Consider the following 17839-nt stretch of genomic DNA (forward strand, 5'->3'; position numbering starts at 1 on the left):
TCGAGCTGCTGGGTCTAAATCTCTCCCACAGTGCTGCTCACCCCCGCTTCCCCCTTCTTTCCCTCACCTGCCATGGGTGCCACTGCGCTCACAGTCTGGCCCTGCGAAGCCCAGGGCAAAGGGGACATTTCAGCTCCCATCCTCGCCTTGGAGCCATCCCGCTTTGCCCACCCTATGGGCCAAAAGGCAGCACAGCGCAGCCTGCCTGGCCTGCGTGGCAGGGATGTGGGAGGTGAGTGGGGCCCTGCAAGCTGTTTCCAGCCTGGTCGCTGGTGGCGGGTCTGGCTTTGAAGGGTCTCGTGTTCCCCTGTGCCGCTTCCCCGCCCCCCTTCAGAAGGGGTTTTGCACATTGCCAGAGTCTACTCGCAGGCTGCACTGTTCAGCAACATTGCATGCTTTGCTGCAAAATCAAGAGTGATCTTAAAGTTCAGCATCTGGGGAAAGAGGATTGGATGCAGTCTCGCTGATAGAGAGGTATTTACAACTCTAACATTGCCCTTCGTGTATCCAGAGCTGTGGCTGGACCCTTCTGCTGGGCTGGAAGTTATGTCCAATTCGCAGCTGATGCATGCAAAACACAGCTCTTGTTTAGGGAATTAGCACCGTTATTGCTAGTTGCCTTGGCGGGATGCTGGGAAGGCCATTTCTGAAGGGGCAGCATGAGCTTGGCTTGGTTTAGAGCAGAGTGACCTGGCGTGGAGCTGCTGTGACAGTCTGTGTGCCGACGGAGGCGTTCAGCAGTGTTGGGAGGAACATGCCACCAGCCGGCATGCCAAAACATAGTTTGATACTTCGTTTTTTCTGGCTCACAGCAAGTTGTACGGATTGTGGGGGATGTCTCCCCTTGACCTGGGGAGGCTGTTTGGAGTGGGGGCTGGGGAAAGACCTCCCTCACTGTGGGAAGCACCGGGGGTGTGTGACTTAAATCCTTTTTGTGACCCTTTGTTGCCACGTATGAGTTCCCAGAGCACTTTGTGGCTAGGCTGCTGGTCCCCATACCTCCATTTCAGTTGTTCAGCAGAGCTCCGGCGATGACACTGCAGTGTGCCAGATGTGCACTGCCTTCTGCTGGAGCGTGTGGTCAAAACGCTAGCAGAGGAAGTATTTGCTGAATCAACTCTTCTTTAAAGCCAAGAAAACCCAAGGGTCTGTTTTGTTCTGAAAGTGCCTCTGCGTCCTGTGTCGAGCTGTACATTTCCGTGTGGCAGTGCTTTCCCTGTGCTCATCAGCAAGGCCATTCCTAAATGAGAAAAATGTGCATGGTCAGATAGGAACTGAGAGTTTCTCTTGGTTCTAAAGGGCCCGAAATAGACTTCCAGCACTGCAACTTGAGTGACTTTTATTCCCCGAGCTGAAGCTAACATCTGTTTTCCAACGGCTTGGAGTTCCCTGCAGCCAGGAAAAGTATTAAGATAACTGATCTGAGCAAGCGTCCCTTTGGCAGCTGAAGAGCTGCACTGCTCAGCACGTTTCTGGTCCGCTTTGGGGCAAAGCAGTAACAAGCCAGCCCTGTTCTTTTGCCACGAACTATGGAGCTTGGGGCAGGTTGCAACCCTGACGTGGCAGGCGCTGTGAGGGCATGGGGGCACTGTGGTTGGGGCCATAGGCTCCTGCACAGTGGGTCCGCCATCTCCTGGACTACTGAGAACTGTCACCGGGGAGGAGAGATGTCATGTTCACCCTTCTTTAAGGATGGCCTCCGATGTCTTCATTGATCCGGAATGAGAACATCTTCTAAAGGCAGATGGGTGGATGTTTAAACTGCAGCAAGCACCCATATTTAGTTGCGCCTTGGGTGGTGAATGCTTTCACTGATGGGAACATGCTTTCTCCCAGTCCAACCCTCTTGCTCCAGGGAGGTGAGGGCCGGGACTGCGCTGCCATGCTTTGTTCAGATGAGTGTGTCTCACTTCATTCATTTGACGAAAGGCTGGGCCACGTTGTCCCAACGGATAGGCGTGCATGTCCTCGGAGGGGAGGTGGTTTCTGGAAAGGCCGTGGAGCCCAAGAGGAAGTACGGAAAGAAGGTAGGAAAGGAGATGGGAGAGAAGAGCCTGGCTTTGGGGCTGCAGGCAAGAACACAGGGGCCAGTCTGGCTGCAAGTGATAAGGCACTTCAAAAAGGTCTCAAGACCCCAAGGCCTCAGTACAGGTATTTACTAGAGGAACTTTACACTAATACTTTTCTTCACTTCCTCGCAATTCATCTGCTATTTGAACTGCAAAGATCAAAGCTGTCTTCCAGCAAGTACACGTGGGCCTAAGCAAATAGCTGGACCTACACCTCTCTCCGGTGAATAAACACTCTTTCCTCTCTGAACATTTTCAAGCGTAGCTCTCAGGCCTGGAATGCAAAATATTTCACGTTAGCAGTGGGTGTTTCCACTGCTTTCAATATTTGGGAACTGGGAACAAATGCTCATTTAGCAGCAGACGGTCTTGGGTACAAACGTGCTCTTTGTGAGTGCAGTTGCTTCTGCAGTGTTCACAGAGAAATTCCCCTAGGATCAGAGGACATGTGATTGTCCAGCCTCAGAGGGAACAGGCCTTGTCCCACTGACATGAGTGGTGGTGGTGGTGAGCTCATAGGCAGCTCTCTGGAGGGCGGTGAGGTCAACGAGATGCTTGAGATATACACAGGAGCATCACTTTTTTGCAAGGGTTTCAGTTGTGCAGGCTGCTGCCAATGGGTTTGGGACATTGCAAAAGCTGCAAACTGGATTTTTCCAGGTGTAGCCCAAATAACACTCCTAGCTTTTGTCACATAAGCGGAAGGGGTACTGATCCACCTCCCCAGGCCTGGATGTGAATGCTTTCGGCATGGCAGCATCTAGCAGTGAAGGCTGGTAATACCAAAGCTGGGAGAAGGATGAGGGTAGTGTTGTGTACCTTTATAAGAAATCAACTTGTCTTAGGCAAAAAAAGAAGAAAAAGAGGGCAATGAAGAAAAGCAATGGCAGAAGAAATGACTATTGGTAACGTGTTAGTTCTTGGACGTCAGCATGCTTTTCAGCATGGCAAAGGTGCCACTGTGGGTGGCCTGGTCCCATGTCCTGCTCCTTGCCTGAGGGATGCTGGAGAGGTGGTATGCATGAGCTGCTTGTAAATGCCATAAGTCTTTTGGAAAAGCAGACGTTATCTTCTACAGTGGGGATAAAGCACTCTGCTACAAGTGTGGCATGCCTTGTGTGCTGGCTTGCCTGGAAAAAGCAGTCCCACTGCTGGGCATAGGAGGATTTGTGCTCTGGGGGAGACCTGGCAGTGAGAGGTTGTGGGCTGCAGGTTTTTGGCCTCTTTGCATGGCTGCCTGTGAGAGCAGGGGCTTTTGCGCGAGCTGTGTCACAATCTGGAGGCTCCACGGTGTGGTTCCTGACTCATTTCTGACGTCCCTGAAAGCTTTTGGCAGCCTGAATACGTTGCATATTTCTTGCCTTTAGGGAGGTTGGTCAGAGGGAGTGCAAGCATGGTGGGGCACCCTGGGGCAGTCCCTTTAGGAGATGTTTGCTCACTGCCTAATGTCAAAGCTGCTGAATCACTGTTTAAGAAAGCAAGCTTTCGCCTTTTAATTATGGGTGTTTGGTCCAGACCCTGCTGGGACCAGTGATGCTGGTTGAATTGGTGAGGTCTCAGCTCTCTGTTCATCTCTCCTCTTCCTTGCCTGCTGCCCGGGCTGTCAGATCCCGGGACCACTTACTGTTGGGTGCAGTATGAGAGGGCAGCGTCCCATCACATCATGTGGCTCAACTCCCGCAGTGCCAGTGCCTCGAGCTTGCATTGTGATAGGAACCATCACTATTGCTGTCTGGTTTCAACCAGACGATCGGTGTCCCCTAACAACTGGATGAAGGGCCAGACTATCCCTTGTTTCTTGGTGGCTCCACTTGCTTTGGTGCACGGCAGCGGGGTGAGGCTGAATCTGTGCCACTCTGCTGCGGTAAGGTCTCCATGTCAGGTTGTTCCTTTCTTCTGGGGAAATCCTTGGCAGCCAAGAGCTGTTCTAGTGCTGTTACCTGTGTCTCCTTTTAATCCGTGCAGCCTTCTCCGAGTAGCTGGGGAAGATTTTCAAGCCAAACACAAGTGGTCTTTGTTTCGAAGCATCAATTTGTGTTGGCAGCCCAGTCTGCAGTGCATGTGCTTTTCATTGACTGCTGCTCCAGCTCCGGCCCTTGCTCTGTGTGCCAGCCTTTTTTTTTTATTATTTATTTAATACAAAAATGTTTTTCCTGAGCTTAAAAGGCCAGAGCCGTACAGTACTCCTAGTCTTAAACTAAGCCTAGCCTTTTTCCAGGGAAGCAATTTCTGTCTGTGCACAGAGCAGACTGCTTTCCTCTCCTTTGAAAGGTAACTGATACGTGCTGTCTGAGCAGGTAAAAGGGTTGAGGGGGACTTTGGAGCAGCTCGCAAGTGTCTGAAAGCCTGGTCTGTGTGCCTGGGATGCAGCGAGCTGGCCAGGCCTTCCCGAGCCTGCTCATCTTGGAACCAATCGGGAATGTTGGAGGGTAGGTGCTTTCACTGCTCTCTGTATGCTGTTACTGCCCGGGGCTGCTGCTTTGATTTGGTCTGCTTTCCAGAATCCATCCCTCCCTTCTCTGCTTTTGGGTCTGTGAAGTTGTTCTGTGAGGACTTGGCTTGAAAACTCATTTAAAACCTTTAAAAGTATTAGGTGATGTTCAAGCGGGGCGCAGGCTGCTGCTTAAAACATTCCTGTTGATAGTGAACAGATGGATGCTGAGGTGTCCAGGTACCCCAGAGAGCAGAAATGAAAACTAGCCAGGATCAATCCCTAGGAAAAGTCCATCAGGGGCTCACCAGGGCAAAACGTCCCCATGTACGAGGATCCATGAACTCCCTGTCCCCTTGCACCACAGGTGTGCATAACTCGCATGCCTGGGGAGGCACCATGGCTGGTTTTAACTGATAACTCCTTGTGTGAGATAGAGCTCAACTGTGGGATACCGGTGGCCTGCCAGATTAAGCTCTGGTTTGAACGGAGCAGAAGTTTGGCATTTGTGGACTGGGGTGTGCACAGGGTCCCTGAGGTTGTCCTGGACACCTGAATCAAAGCCTTGGTGCAAATGACAGATGCTGTTTGCAGAGTATCTCCCAGGTAGCAGCTTCACAGCTGCATCTCTCCCATGCCGCTGCTGTGAGATGAGGTTTGTCCTGCTATTGGGGTTCTCGGGTCTGGCTATTATCTAAGACTGGCCGTAAACGCATTCCACGTTAAGGTTGCTCATTGGCCTCTTTAGGAGCACAAAGAAGCCCTTTGATTGCAAAACATACGGCGACTTTCCAAATGGTTAAAGGCAGGCAAGCTCTGGCTTGCAAGTGCCTGCGTTGCTGTCAGTGCAGCATGTGGCTCTCCTGGCAAGGCCTGTCACTGGCACAGCACAGGGCTGCTCCCAGCCCTGGCAGTGCCAGGTGCCCAGGGAAGGAGGAAAGGTTACGTTCCTTGTTTTTCCCCAACAAGGATGAGATCGGAAATGAAAAAAACAGATGGCCCCATCGGTTGCTGCATGGGGAGTGGCAGCAGCATGTCTGGCGTGGGGAGAGATTCATGATGCTGAGGATGGATCGTCTGAGCCCCTCTCTGACTCCCTTGGAGAGGGGCCCATTTCAAAAGCCTCCTCCAACAGCTGAAGGATTGTCCAAATCGGCTTGGAGCAAAGAAAATGGAGCTTTCTGTGGGTCACTTGGTGTTTTTCTTGGTTCCCGTCCCTCCAGGCTGTGTGTCCCCTTCCAAGATGTTCCTGTTCCCTGGCTCTGAGCACTGCTTTCTGCCATGGATCACTTTGGCTTCCTCATCCCATCTCCCGAGGTCACTCTTGGCTTCCCGAGCCAGGCCCCTTAGTTCATAAAGAGTGGTGAGAAACGGGAGCGGGGCTGGAGCTGGGCTGCTGAGGTGGCTCTGGGAAATCACAGAGACTTTTCGGATGTGACTGCTTTCACTCATCCATGGAAAAAAAAAGTCACGTGGCCTGGAGAAGAAACCATCAGCCTGAACGGTTAATGCTTTGGCAAGGAAATAAATGCCCAGAAACAGGGACATCGGGGTGGGCACCATTTGGCATCGCACTGTGTCACTGTGGCCCTGCCTCTTGCTAGCTGGAGATGCTCTCCTGCGTGGGTCCTGTGCAGACAGAGATGTGCTGTGGATCTGATGGAGCAATCCAGTTTATTTTAGTCTGAGCTTTGCTGTGCAGCCATGGTGAAAAGCCAGGCACTGGCAGATACCTTGGTGCAGCATCTTATGCTGTGGGAGCAGGCTGGCGGTTGTCTGTTCCCAGGGTTTTTGTGCTTTGCTGGCGTTTGGCTGCATAGGATGTCCCAGTGCTCTTCCCACTGTTGGATTCGTGACTGTCCGGTGAGAATCATTTTCTCTGTGGATGCATTGGGAATCGGCTGTGCTGCTGCTATGGAGAGAAGCACTTATTTTTCAAGGAGATTTGGTTAGTATGAGTTTCTATTTCTGTGAGTCCATTATACCTGGGCTTCTCTTTAATTAGTCACTTTGCATTAGACTTGGCTGTAGTAAGCGTTCTATCTGGTTATTGATTAGTAAAATTACTTAAGAGAGTGCCCCACTTGCATATTCCTCCCACTCAATGCCTTTTCTCCATTTTTAGGTGAGAGGTAATGTAGCAATGCTTCATAGCAAAGCTGCCTTTTAATTAATATTGCATGAGCACAGGAAATATTAGCTTCTCTGTCCACTTTCCTATTTTTGCAGCTTTTAATATAGATTCATAAGAGCTGTAATGAAAATAAACAAGGATCTTTCTTTTTCTGCCCTATCTGAGCCCTCTGTGTATCGAGAAGTGGTGGTGGTGAAACACGGCTGGTCTGCAGCTTCCCAGCGATGGAAAGGGAAGGAGCAGGATGAAAGCTGCATTCCTTGGAGAGCAGTCCGAGATAGCCGTGGGGATCTGCGTGTCATCCTTTTTAGCCAGGAGGAAGGTACAGCGACACTTGGTGGAAACAGGTCTGCAAGGCACAGCAGTCTGTGTTGATGAGCATCCTCAAAATGCTTGTGAGGGATGATACTGATCAAGTGGAGAGTCTCTGGGAAGCAATTTATGTATTCAGCCAGAGGTCCAAACCCAGCAGCATGGAGCTCAGACAAATAGGAGAGGGACCAACACAGCCAGTGGAGCTGGGCCCATTTGGGGGTCCCTTTCAGCTGCTCCGCTTGTCCCCAGTGCTGCTGGATGCATGGGGTGATTTTTCACTTGCAGGGCCATGGTGGTTGCTAGGAAAATCGGGGGTGTAATGTGTTGGGAGCACCTTTCCTGGCAGCTTCTTCCCTTCCTGTGGGAGGGGAGCAAACAGGTTGAACCTGCAGGAACCCAAGTGATGAAGTAGGATGCTCCAGAGACTGGCTTACCTCAAGCTAGACCCATGCCACAGCCAGGGTGCCGGGCTGTGGCTCTGGCCTTGCTCTGCAGGGAGCAAGGCTGCAGGATTGCCCCATGTGGGTTGCATCCACCGACCTCCATGCTGTGACCTCGCTTGCAGGAAAGGAGAGGGGGTGGATGCAGCCGAGCCACACACAGGCGGCTGTGTGCAGGGATGTGTGGCTCAGTCTGCTGGTGTCACCTGGACGCTGGCACTGGGTGGGCCATTTCTCCCACATGCTGTCTGGAGAGTTCAGCCAGCTGGATCTTCCTGGCAAATCCATCTGAGCTTTTAGAGGCAGATGACTCGGGGAAACTTAGTTGAAATATACCTCCATGACTTGGAGCAAGGTTTAAAATATTTATTCCAGCTCAGGGCCTGGGAGATAAATAACCTCTCCATCTGCTTCCTCACACACATGAGGCTTGGGAGAGCAGCTGTGCCCTGGTTTGCAGCTCCCTGCAACCCATCCTTGTGGGTGGGCTGTGAAGTTCCTGTAGATCATGTAAACCAACATCTGATGGCAAAGCTGGGAGGAAGCACATGTGCCAGATGGGGGTGCTTGAATTGGTGCAGATGTGAGCTTGTATTTGCACCTTTTCTCCCCACAGTGAGCCGCTGCTGTTTCTGCTCTGCCATACCCCAGGGGGTTTTACTCCTTCCAGGCAGGTTTGGTGGCACCAGGCAGGGGAACAGCTCACCCGAGCAGCTTTAGTGCTGAATCTGCCCGATTCTTCAGCAAACAGGCTCAGGAGATCCAGGAGGGCTGGTGGGCAGGAGCACACAGTGCCCAGCTCCGTCCCGCTTCTGGGAGCAGAGGAGCCAGCAGAGGAGTCTCCGAGTGGGAGCATTGTCTTCTCTGCCAGCATGATGCTGGCGCAGCTGCCTTGCCTTAGAGACCTCGTGCAGGCGCTTCCTCTGCCCGTGCTGCTTCCTTCGCCCTGGCCCCCTCCCCACATCCTGCTTTTGTCCCTGCAGCCAAGGTTTCCATCCTCCGGGCTGGCCAGGGCTCCTGCTTGCCGAAGGGAAGCACCAGGCAGCTTTGTCGGGCTGGCTTCAATTTTTCCCATTGTCTCCCAGAGTGGCATTTCAGCTGGAAAAGGAAAAATGTGAATCCTGGTCAGGGCTCTGCATGCTGTTCTGGAAAGATCCCCCTCAGCTGGGCTCGGCATGGCAGAAGCTGTTTCAGCCTTCACCCCTCAGACATGAGGAGGTGGTGCTGAGCATTAGTGTGATGCCCGGAGGCACTGACTCTGATTCCTGTGGGAGAAAAACCAAATGCCCTTGCCATGGCAGCTGGAGAGTCCTACCTCTACGTGAGCTGCCCCTCTGACCCGCCGGGTGCTGGCAGTGGCGAGCATCAGCTCTAAATCTGGGGAAGCCACAGAGCTGCTCAAGGGCTCTGTGCAGCCTGGGAGAGCTGGCTGTCAGGACCAGTAGGTGCAGGTTGCTGAGTCGTCATCGTCATCCCCCCCAAAGCGTTTGTGTTTCCTCACTGCTAACACTGCCTCCTCGCGGTCTCGGAGCGGCTCCTGGGACAGACGGTGGCTGCTGGTGGGGCTGAGGGCAGTCGTTCTGGTTCAGCAGCCCTAGCTAGCTGGCTGGCAGAACCACTAAGGAGTTGCTGGGATTTCCCCATCTTTGTCCAGATTCCTGCTGTGCTGGAGCAAGGTGCTGAGTGTCAGGGGACAGTGGGGCTTGTGGCTCCACACAGGCATATCCCCCAAACTCCTGAGACCACCAGCAAACCCCCAGCTATGGAGACAGGCTGCCCAGCACAGTGGCCAGTGTCTCTGCCGCTTGTTGGAGTCTGACCTGTGAAATAACCCATCGCAATTAAGCCTCCCTGCTCCACAGCAGCAATTACCATTCCCAGGTGCTGCTGCATCCTGACTAGATGAGACCACTGTGGATAAATTAGTTTAATTAGGAGTTTGCCCACTAATGCTTTGCTGTCCCACCAGCCTGAGCAAGCCTGCAGTGGCGATACTGGCTGCTTGCAGCTCTGCTCGGGAACAAGGAAGGTGGGAGAAACCTCCTGCAATGGTCCCCTCCCTCGGTGGGTGCAGGATAGTGCCCTCGTGGCTGCTCTTGCCCTTTGCTGGAGCAGCTGCAAGCCAGCTGCAGTGGGTAATGCCCTGGACCTTGTCCCCCTGCTCAGCTATGGAGGATTTCACAGCACTTTGAGGTAGCTCTTCCTGTCTCCCACCCCCTGGCTGCATGCACAGTGGAAGGGTCTCTGCCTGCAAGTTTGGTGCCGGGGTGGCCTGGCCATCCCAGTGCGTGTGCTGGCAGCTGGCAGGGCTCCTCAAACCCGTTGTCCTCATGCTGAGACTTTTCCTGGGATATTCTGGGATTTTTCTGCTGCAGCGCATGTCTCCTGCCTGCTTTGGGGCCTGGGATGTGCCCAAGGGAGCTGCAGCACCTCCCTGCCACATGTGGCAGTGAGCTCTTCCCATGGCTGGCTGCTCCCTCCTGTGCTGCTCTGAGCTCAGCCTCCCTGTTGGCTCCGGTGATTGATTTACAGTCCTCAAACCCTGGTGGCTTTGTTCTGGTTTCTTGCAATAACTGCTCAGAAATTTAGTATGGCTGTTCCCAAGCATGGGCCCTGGGCCTCAAAGGGCAGGGGGAGACAGGGAGAATTGCTAATGACGGAGGAGAAAATCCCCCACAGCTTGCAGCCTCTCTGAACGCTTTGGGGGAGGCTAATGGCAGTTGTGCGAAGCAGTTGTGGCCTTTTTTCTTTCCTTCTTTCTTTTTTCCCCCCCTCTCCCCTAAATCACGGTTTCAAGGGCCGAGTTGGCTTGTCAGCAGTCATTCAGAGATGTGTTTAAAAGCCCCCCTCTGTACAGAGGCTGGTGCAGAGAGGTGCCGCATGGCTTTGGTCCCTTTGCAGAGTCTGTTGCTGTCATGCTGGCAGCTGAGATGTTTCCAAGCTTACATCTGCTCTGCCAGGGTCCTCAACGTCTCATGGTAGCAGGGTCTGGTGCAGGTGTGATCTTGCCCCCACATCCAGGGATGGAGGTGGCCAAAGGCTGGACCGTCCCTGCAATTTCCATCTGGGACCTAGCCTAAGCAGCTAAGTGCCGTGGGCTGAGCAGATGCCCTTGATTGTTACAGGATGGGATACCTCTGGGCCTGCTTTTATCCAGGCTTCCTTCTCCCCTGGATCAGTAAATCCCACCCGGAAGGGCTGTCTGTCTGGGTGCTTCTCTTGGAAATGTTTTGCATCCAGCCAGTTGTGCTGGCAACTCAAATGGGAATTACTTTTTTTTTTTTTCTTTTTCTGAGTATGGAGCGAGTTTTTGTTTCTGCTTTGACTAGCGTTGGTCACAACGCAGTTTTAAAAGGCCAATGTGATGAGCACCCAAAGAATTTCCAGATGTCGGGCTCAAGCAGACCAAACCTGCTGTGCTCAGAGCTCCTTGCCTGCCTCAAACTGTTTCCATCTGGCCCAGCGGGAGAGAGCAGTTTATTGCAATTCTGCAAGGCTTTCTCAGCTGGGTTCCCTCACATGGAGGAATGCGCTGGCTGGAAATCATTTGGAGATGCAGATCTCCGTGGGCGTTTGGCTAGGCTGCCATTTCCGCAGCGTCTGCAAAGCGGTGGGAGAGGCTGTGCACGGAGCAGGCGTGCTCCGAGTGGTGGCGCCCGACCCACCGGGCAGGGGGGATTGCTTGCGTTACTAAGCATTTGTGGCTTTTCTTGCTTTCTTCTATAGCTTCAGCCAGTGCAAACAAGTGTGCTGGCTCTGTGTTTGCATCCAGGAGAAGAGGAAAAGCTGACCCGGGTGGTGTTCCCCATTCTGACATGCCAAAAATCCACATTTATGGGAGCGTGTTTGTAATGAGCTGTGCCGGGAAACACATGGCCTGCTTGAGCCATGAATGGAAGGTCTGTATGGGGCCCTGTGCTCACTGATAGCCTTGCGGGGATGCTTGCCTGTGCCCCATGCTCTGTGGCTGCCTGTGTGCTCTGGTGATGGTCATGGATGGGGGTGGGGACCAGGTGGCACACAACCCAGCAAAAACGAGCTGTGACTCGAGCCTGGGATCAGCTGCTGTCTGCTTCTGCTGGCAGAGAAAAGCAAAGCCCCAGTGTCAAAGCCGTTCCCCAGGTCTAAAGGACATGGTAACAGAGGTGACTGCTGCCTGTGGGCAATGATGTTTAATAAATCGCTCCTTAAGACAAGGTGTGTTTGACAGTGTTTTGTCCTTATATGCAGGAATGTGTTATTGAAACCTGTCCAGGACTGTCTTTCTCCTGGCTCATGCTCCTTTCTGAAAAGCTGCCTATGGGTGCCTTGGGTGCCAGGTTCCTGCCGTGGCCCAATGCCTTCCTCATCTCCTGCAGGGAGAGGAAGGTGGGGATGTGTGTCCTGTGCTTGAGGCTGCCCAAGTCCATCCTATGTTGTGCTTCTTTGGGACATGGGACCTGAGTGTGAGCTCCTTGGTCCCCTCTGCTGACCTTTGTTGCCCTTCTCCTTCAAAGGCTACTTGCAAGGAGCCAGGTGGTCTTCCTGGATGTGGTCTGGGTTGCTGGTTTCACTTGGGGTTAGCAGGAGCTAAGTGTGCTCCTGAGGGATGCGCAGGCAGCTTCAAAGCAATGCTTTTCATGTGTTCTCCTTGCCTTGTACTGGCCTAAGGAGCTGGGAGCCAGTGCTGCAGAGCAATACAAACCCAGGGTGTGTTAGCTCAGCCAAACCTTCCTTTGGAAGAGGAATAGCCTGTGTTGCTTATGGGTTGGTTCTAGAGGCTTTCTTTCCCCAATGGTCTGAGCAAAGGTGGAGTGGCAGCACCATGAAGATAATGGTGGGGATGTGGTGGGAGGGTGTCATCAGCCATGGATACCTAGCTGGTAGAAAGCTTTTATGGCCACCTCATTTTGCTGAGGTTCGTTAATGAACTGAGGCAGCCAAAGGTGTTTGCTTGGTGGAAAGTGGTGAAAATGTCTCTTAATCCTGCTCTGTCCATATGAGGCTGAAGGGTTTCAGCCTGGGGCCAGACTCTGTCTCTACCCACTGGGCGCCTCAGGGAGCTGGTCCGAGGTGGGTGCTGGTGCTGGGGCACCCATGCTGGTGAGCCCATGCTGGTGCCTTCCTAGCCTACCTTTTGCTGTTGGAGGGCCCAGGCCTCCCACCTCTCTCCCAGCCTTGTCGCTGGCCTCCTCTCCTTAGGAAAGCACCCGGCGTAGGTGCTGCAAGATTCCCAGGGCCCCTTGGGTGCTACAAAGGGCCCTGGAAGTTTAGGGAGCCAGGGCTAAGCTGGGTCCCCATGTAGGTGCTGTGCTGGGAAAAGGCAGCACCTTCCTCAGGAGTGTGGGGTGTTTGCTGGCTGTTAAAGCAAAGGGACAGGGCAAAATGTTTCACAGTTCGTTACCAAGCTCTCTGTCTAGTTAGGTATGGAGCTGAGGGTGTAAATGCATGCAGCTCCCGCCCTGACACTGAGTGAGTTGAGCATGTCTCCAGGAAATGCTGGGTCTGTGGAAGGACCTGGGGCAGCTGTGAGTGCTCCTGCTCAGCTGTGGGTCAGCTCTTTGAGGTCATTTGAGGTCATCTCTACATTAAGAACGAAACCAGTGAGGTCGAGGCATTGATTTTATTTTACTTTATTTATTTCTTCTTGATGGAGCATTTGTTGGGTTTGGGGCATGGGATGGAGCTCCTGGTTGGAGCCTGGCTCCTGCAGGGTACCAAGTCACTTTGTGTCCCACCAGTCTTCCATGTCAAATTGAGGAACAGACCTGACTACCACCTCCCGTCACTTGCCCTGCCACCAGCTGTCTGTCTGTGCTGGGCGAGGTGCCTCCAGCAGCACACAGCAGATGCTGGCCGGCCATGTCCTCTGCTGCAAGAGCTCCCCAAAGGAGCTGGCTGTGCCAGGGTTTGCAACTAGCTCCTTTTGGTCCTTCTGTGGGTCTGGGTCATTTGGAACTAGCAAGTCAGCTGTCCCCCTCCACAGTTGGGGCAAGTGTGAGGCCTCTTGCTGGCAGAGAAGGGGAAGAGGACAATAGCCCTTTGGGGAGGAAGCACGTACTTTAGATGCTCTGGGTTTTGCTGCCCCTGAGCACTGCAGATGAGTTGTAGCTCCTCTGGCTCTTTTGCCATTTTGGATGCAGAGCGTGTGGCCAAGCCAAGGCTGGCTTTGCTGCAGTGTCCCTGGAAGCGAGTCTGCAGAATAACACTCCCATGGGCTGGCTGGAGAGCAGGGCTTAGCTGTGAGCTGCAGCAGCCCCTTGCAGCACTGCACTTGCTTTCCAAGCCAGCAAGCCTTAACCTTACATGAAGTCCTCTCCCAGTTCCTGTTCACATGCCTTTAATTCCTCGTTTGCTTGCAGGCAGCTTTAGGATTACTCGTGGCTTTGCATCAGCTGCTATGTCTCAAGAGGTCAGTAATCTAGGCTCTTCTGGGTAAAAAGGAAAACAGATCCTTTCCTGTTCCCTTGCTCTCTCCTGCCCTGAGCTGTTTTAGCTCAGCGAGGAGATGCCTAGGTGCTGGGCATGCCTGGAGGAGTGGCAGCCTGCCCAAGCAGCACTGGTCTCCCTTGGGGCCCTGGAGCACTGCAGCTGGGGCCGCACAGCAGCTGAAGGCCTTGCTGTCTAGGCTGCATTCCCCAGCAATGCTGCTGGACAAGCAGAAAATGATTTCTGGATTAGTTCAAGATTTGGGTGACGAGGCCTGTCAGGCAGGGTGGAAGACGTGCTGCCTGGCCTTGCCAGCTCATGCAGTTGCTCTGTGGCAGCCCTGTGGGGTGGACTGCTGGAGCCAGCCCTGAGTGAGCCACTGCATAGCTACCCCATGGCTGTGCCTTTGTGGTTGTACAGCCCAGCAGCCTTATAGCTCTGCAGTCTGCGAAGTGTGTTGCCTATTGCTTGGCCATCTCCGTCACACCGAGGATGACTCCATCCCTGCATCCCTGTCCAGGTCTGGCATCCCTGGTACCCTTTGGTGCTGCTGCCTTCTCCCTTACTTCCTGCAGGGCTGCCCTGAAACGGAGCCCAGGCCATGGCTTGTCCTGCCCCATGGTGCTGCTGCCCCTGCCGGTGGGCACCGTGTCCTTCACGTTCTGGAGAGCCAGGCATGGCGCTGGTTGGAGCATCCACCCAGACACAGCATTCCCCTTGAGCCAGCATGCGCCCAGCCTCGGCAGGCAGTGCTGAGACACAGCACCTGGGGTTCTGAAACAGGGCTGCCACTGCAAGCTGGTGTGATTGCAGACTTGCTCCAAAGAACTTCAGGTGGCAGTAACTAACTTTACATGCTTGCTGACAAAATCTCTCCTGGATGTGGCTGTGCTGATTTAGTTCATTGCACTAAAGTGCTCTGCACGTGCTTGGCCTGCCGCGGCTTTTGGAGGAGGCTGCGGTGGCAGAGTCCTGGGGATGTCCCAAGGCCAAAGGGTAAATGGACATATGTGTGGCAAAAATTCAGGCTGGTGATGCAGCTGTTAGTGTGAGCTGCTGTACAGAAGTTTTCATGGGAAGGTGCTAGTTTCCTCCTTAAATAAATGAGATGAAGGTTGTGGGGGGCAGCTGCGTGAAGGATGCTGTGTCACTGCTGCCAGACCCCTGCCGTCAGCATGCTCTTGCAGCCCGGACGTGAGCTGAGCCTCCCCCTCTCCATCCTGGGGGCTCTTGCTGGTCTCTGTCCCCTCTCTGCAGATGTTTTGCTCCATGGCCTGGGGGAATTGCACCCTGGGAACCTGCAGGGACGAGTGCCACTTCCCTTTGCTGGCCGGCTATGCGATTACCTTAACTTTCACCAGCTACCTTGACTGGAAGGTTTTGCATTTCAATTAAATATCCCTTGAGTGAACTTCACTGGATGTTTTCAAGTATGCAGGGTTTCACACTGGCTTCATCTGATTAGGCTGCAACTTTTCAGAAGCGCTTTTTGGAGCCACACTTGCAATGATTTTAGGCCAGAAACGTGCTGAGGTTTTTTTTTTTTTTTTCCTCCCAGCTAGGGGTGGTTTGTGTCACACACACATGCAGGAAGCAGGTGCTTGCCAGCATGCATGTTCGGGAAAGCTGCTTGGTGCTGGCTGTGCAGGGTGGTAGCTGGCCCAGCGGCGTTACTAGGAGTGGAGCTGGGTGGCGGGGGTTGCATGAGTATTTTTTCTGGTGGCTCTTGCTCAGGGAAGAGAAACAGTCATTTTACTTCTGTTAGCAGCAATGCTGCTCAGCCTGGCATCACCCATGAAATCGCAGTGAGAATACACCGTTGCGAAGGTTTCCAGCTGGACTGAGCAGGAGCCACCTTTGTTCTTGGGGCGCTCTTTCTCTGGTGCTCTTTGGGTGCCATGAGAGCTTCCCTCATCTCATGGCTTGGACAGTTTTGGCAGTCTCCAATGGCTCAGCCGTGTGTGCATTTGGCTCTGCTGCTCAGTAACACCCAGGGGCTCCTCCAGCCTGCATGGCTGGGATGAGCAGAGATGGTTCTTCCCATCTCTGAGCAGAGGCTTTTTGTTCTTCACCCTGAACAGAAGTCAGTGGTGTCTACTGGCTCTGTCCAGGTTTCACCTGAACTCTGCTATAACAACATCCCCCTTTAGTAACCCTGTACTCAGACAGCTTCCTCAAGCCGTTGTCCCAAACCTCTGGATGAGCTGGAGGGGACGCATAGACCCTCCTGTCTCCAGCCAGTTCTTGAAGCCAGGCTGTGTAACTTTTACAGGGAAGTGTAGTTTCCCCCCCGGCTCCAAATGCTGGGTCTTAGTGTTGTAGTTTTAAAACACTGCGTAAAGCGGGGTCCAGCACTCAACTGCTGCTGTCTTCCTTCCTCAGATGTCTGGACCACATCCAACTGCTACAGGTCTTCCCCCCAGCCCAAATCTGATGTGTGATGGGAACAGTAATTTCCAGCACAGGCAGCCAGTGTGTCCATGGCACTTTGGATGCCATCGGCAGCCCAAAGCACAAGTTTCTGGCTCTTATTCCAGCTTGACACTTCCTTGTCCCAGTTTGCCTTGGCTCTTCTGATCATGAGGACTTTTATTGTGACGATCTCCCTTGAGCTCAACTGTGTCCATTTCCTTGGGAGGGAGGATAGCTTCTGCTGCTTCACCTGAGTGAGCTGGAGCCCTGTGTTTCCTGCCACCTTGTAAAATCCCTGCTTCCCATGGGGAGCTTGTGCCAAGTCTTTGCTGCATCCCCGTTCTGCAGAGCCACAGCCTCCTCCTGCCTGGATGTGATGGTCTGCAGGCGATGAGACCACCAACACTTTTAGCTGACCAGCACCAAATGTGCCTAACAGGATTGTGCCAGCAGCGATGGGGTGAAAGCAGTTCTGCTGCTAACGTTTATAATTTAATGCTAGAAGCACTCCTAATGTAAAAGCTTGTGGCTTAATACGCTAATCCTTCACATCTTGAAAGAGTGGTGTCGCATCACTCGCTGCAGCCTGGGCATGACCAGCGGTCTGTGAAAGCTTTGGGGTGCCAAGACGCCGAGAGGACAATTGATCTATTTCCTAATGTGCGCTGCTTCCTTGTGCAGGTTTTGCGCCATGCATGTATAGTTTAACAGACCTTGGTGCCCTGAAGCATCTCTCTGGAGATGGACAGAGCCAGCTCCCGGAGGCTCAGTGTGGAGTGGCTTCATGGGTCCCATTCCCCTTTGCTTCCAGCTGGCCATCTCAGCCACCCATTTTGTCATGGGCTCAGCTTGTGACACACCAGGGCTGTTGTGCTGTTGAATGTGTGACTGCATTTATGTGTGATCAGACAGTCACTGCCCTTCCAAGTGCTCTGGGTGGAATGGATGTGATGTGCTGGGAACTATACATGTGTGTGTATGTATGTAAGAGCATACATTCCCACTGGCTGTGTTGCCTTGGGATGCACGTGCCACTCATGGGGTTTATGAGATGGCTGTTGCGGATTGATGGACAGCTTGTACCTCTTTGGGAGGTGCACAATAGCTGACGGTGGAAAGTTTATTGGACTTGACGACCCTGGGAGCACAGGGAGCTGGGTCCCTGAGGAGCCAGAGGCTGCGGTGCCCAGCCTGGCTGGGGACAGTCCCTGGGGACCTTGCATGCATACCAAGATCAGTGGCACAACTGGAAGTTGATGGTGAAAAGCCAGGCTGCAAGGAATACCGTGTCCTAGACCCTTTGGTATGTTGTCTTACGCTGCCAGTCTGTGTGGTCTCCTGGTTTCTGGCTGTTCCTTTCCCAGGGGCTTCTTTGGGGTGACTGAAAATAGGAACTGGACCCACAGTCCACACTGGTGCTGAGATGCCTGCAGGTGGCTGCAGTTCAGAGAGGCTTTGCTTGGCTCTTGTGCTGTTTTCCAGAGGCTTTCCAGCATGGAAAGGGCTCTTGAGGCTTTCTGAAATGCAGTGATACAGAAGTCTGCTTGTATCATCTCCTTTACCACAGGGCTGCTGCTTTGCAGCCTGAGATGCACTGTTGAATTGTGTCCCTTTACCAGGCTTTTACATG

The 17839-nt window shown here is 53.3% G+C and overlaps 1 protein-coding gene across 2 annotated transcripts in view; it reads left to right on the forward strand.

The window, feature by feature from the left end:
* The window catches only part of PTK7 (protein tyrosine kinase 7 (inactive)), a 33282-nt gene that overhangs the window by 784 nt on the left and 14659 nt on the right, over positions 1-17839 (forward strand). The gene's annotated exons all lie outside the window — the stretch shown is intronic.

The sequence above is a fragment of the Dromaius novaehollandiae genome, chromosome 3 (genome assembly GCF_036370855.1).
Source record: "Dromaius novaehollandiae isolate bDroNov1 chromosome 3, bDroNov1.hap1, whole genome shotgun sequence".
NCBI classification, from domain to species: Eukaryota; Metazoa; Chordata; class Aves; order Casuariiformes; family Dromaiidae; genus Dromaius; species Dromaius novaehollandiae.